We start from the raw sequence: 2,848 nt of genomic DNA on the forward strand, positions 1-2,848 counted from the left end.
GGAAGTCAAATATGGAATTATGAAATAAAATTAGATGCTATAAAGAGAAATATTGATTTATTAAGTAATGTACTGTATTAAAAATTGAAATGTGATGTTTAGAAGAGAAATGTGTCACAGTATGATACAAAGAATTAGAAATGAATATATGTTACAATATCACCTAATAACACAGTTCAGTGTGACGTTTTTGTTGCTTCTTTCCCACTGTTGACATTCATTCATTCATTGCCAGACGCCATGTATCCCAAACGGGGTGGCCAAGGGCTTAGAGTTAATTGTTTTTACAGGGAGGGGCACTAATCCTCCACCAACCCCACTTGACACGTAGGAAGAACGTTATGCCAACAGCATCTGGTGTTTCCAGGCGGTCACCCATCCAAGTACTAACCAGACCCAATGTTGCTTAACTTCGCTGATCGGACGGGAAGCGGTGTACTCAACGTGGTATGGCCTGGTTTCATATTTCATGTTATTCTAGCCGTCTGTAGAAGCATCCATTTTGCTTTGTAGAAACCTGTAGAGGTGGAAGGAGTTAGATACAAGGCGTCACTCTGGGTTTTTCGTTTCTTGAAAAAAAATTATCGGAGAAGACGATGAAAAAAGTATAAACAATAATATTTGAAGGGATGATAATGTCAGTAAGGGAACTTTCTAAATTAGATAGGGTTACCAGGTTGGGAATGGGGATGGCAGGAATGGGTTAATATAAAAAAAAAAAAAAAGAAGAACAGAGAATAAATGTTATATGAATAATCAATCGCAAGAGGAAGGGTACCAGGGACCCTCTTAAGCCGCCAAGTGTACGGTCCTAAAGTACGAATGAAAACTTGCCGCTGTAAACGTATCGGTGATGGTATTAGACATCATTATTGCCTTGGAGAAGGTGAGGAAGTGGAATGTGAACAAACTTTCATTTGCACCGATAATTATATTAAATTTATCTTTAGTACATTTTCGCTGACCAGTACAATGTAACACAAAGTGAGTGTATAACCAATAAAATTAGTTATAGTAATAGTAAAACACACACACACACACACACACACACACACACACACACACACACACACACTCACACAGACATGCAAGCGCACGTGCCCCCTAAAAAAACACACACACACACACATCTTTTACCCATTACGTGGCAGAGATCTCCACAGGAAAGAAGAGTGGGTTAGGCCGAAAAGCCCTCACTCTTTTTCCCCAAGGAGACTGAATTCCAACTCATTATCTGGTATTTTACCTGATTCCCTGATCCCACATCCCATCCCAGACTCACTGACTCACTGATGTGCAACTTGTTTCACTCTTGTTCTTTTTAAACCACCACTACAACTGCAGACCTTCTGAATAACACTGACGTTTCTTGGTTGTTTTCTTAGCAAATTGACTGCCTGCCTTACATGAACCTTGTTTTGTCAGAAACAGGTAAATCAAATGTTTCTTTTACTTACAGGGTTAAGGAGCCAAAGAAAAGGTGATGTAGATGTTGAGTACTTGAAATGGAGTAAATGGAGAAAGAAAGTAGTTTTCCCTTACCAGTATGCATGTTAAGATAGGTACTTACCTCACTAACACACAAATGTAGCAATGAGACGCGACATGCATGTGCACCAGTCGAAAGATTTTTGCATGTCAGTGTAGTTGCCTCTCTCTCTCTCTCTCTCTCTCTCTCTCTCTCTCTAAGGCACACACACACACACACACACACACACACACACACACACACACACACACACACACACACACACACACACACACACACACACACACACCATCAGGGCAATATGGGATAGGTCTGTAACAACTAAGATCAGTACATTGTGCTGTAGTATCAGGGAGTAATATAATGTTCCTTATAATAATGAGGATGTGTTCCCTCGGCGTGCCAACCCCTGTTTGCCGATAGGTTTCCCACGGCCAGTTAAGTCGTATGATGGTATACATACAATACTACATCAGATGGTCACGGGTAACCCCTTTACTCAATGTTTTCATTTTTTTTTTTTTTATCAACCTAACACAGATGACCTCACTGAACCTATAACGGATGTGTAGTACTGAACAGTTTGATGTTAATGAAGATGTTAATTAAGGCTACATCCAACTCCATCAGTTAGAAAAGCTCCTTCTGTTGTGATTAGAATTGCTTGATATTAAAAAGATGTAATAATACGTCAGTAGACTGAAGGAGTAAATGGATTAGAAATGGTTAGAAGCAAAGCAAAATTGATCTGCTTAACATTGTTCAACACAGTACCTGTCACCTGGTACATCTTTTTGGCTGTAACGCATCCATTACCCAGAGTTATGGTCTGTGTTTTTTTTTTTTTTTTTTTTTTAATAATCTACCGCTGATGAGTTGACATTTGGATACTCACATCTTAAGTACTCTTTCTGAGCATGAGAGTAAAACAGTCTAGTGGCAGTAGATAGAGTTATGGTCTGTATGATGTTTTGGCTATATAAAAGCCTTACCAGTGATGTGTCGACTTCCGGATGCCCACAGTTTATTTACTGTTTCTGTGTATGAGTGGAAAGCAGTCAAGTGGCAGCTGACGAGCAAGAAAATAACTGTGCATCAAAGGCCAGGAGAAAGGAAGGTGTAGTGTGGTTATGTAGTAGGGTGCTTTACAGTGACCTGGATTAAGAAAGGTGTGTGTGTGTGTGTGTGTGTGTGTGTGTGTGTGTGTGTGTGTGTGTGTGTGTGTGTGTGTGTGTGTGTGTGTGTGTGTAAAAGGTTCTGATGAGTTTAAATATCTCCTTTTTATGTTAACGAGCTGGTGTATTGTAGTGACTAGATAGGGAGAGGACAGGGTTCAAGCAGGGAGGTGTAAGAGACAGA

General features: G+C 40.0%; 1 pseudogene; it reads right to left on the minus strand.

Annotated features, from left to right (window-relative positions):
• Positions 1–342: 342 nt before the first annotated feature.
• On the minus strand, positions 343–459 carry LOC145417290 (5S ribosomal RNA; annotated as a pseudogene).
• Positions 460–2,848: the final 2,389 nt, after the last annotated feature.

This window comes from Coenobita brevimanus, chromosome 109 (assembly GCF_032717465.1).
Source record: "Coenobita brevimanus isolate Jiangsu-jjx chromosome 109, ASM3271746v2, whole genome shotgun sequence".
NCBI classification, from domain to species: domain Eukaryota; kingdom Metazoa; phylum Arthropoda; class Malacostraca; order Decapoda; family Coenobitidae; genus Coenobita; species Coenobita brevimanus.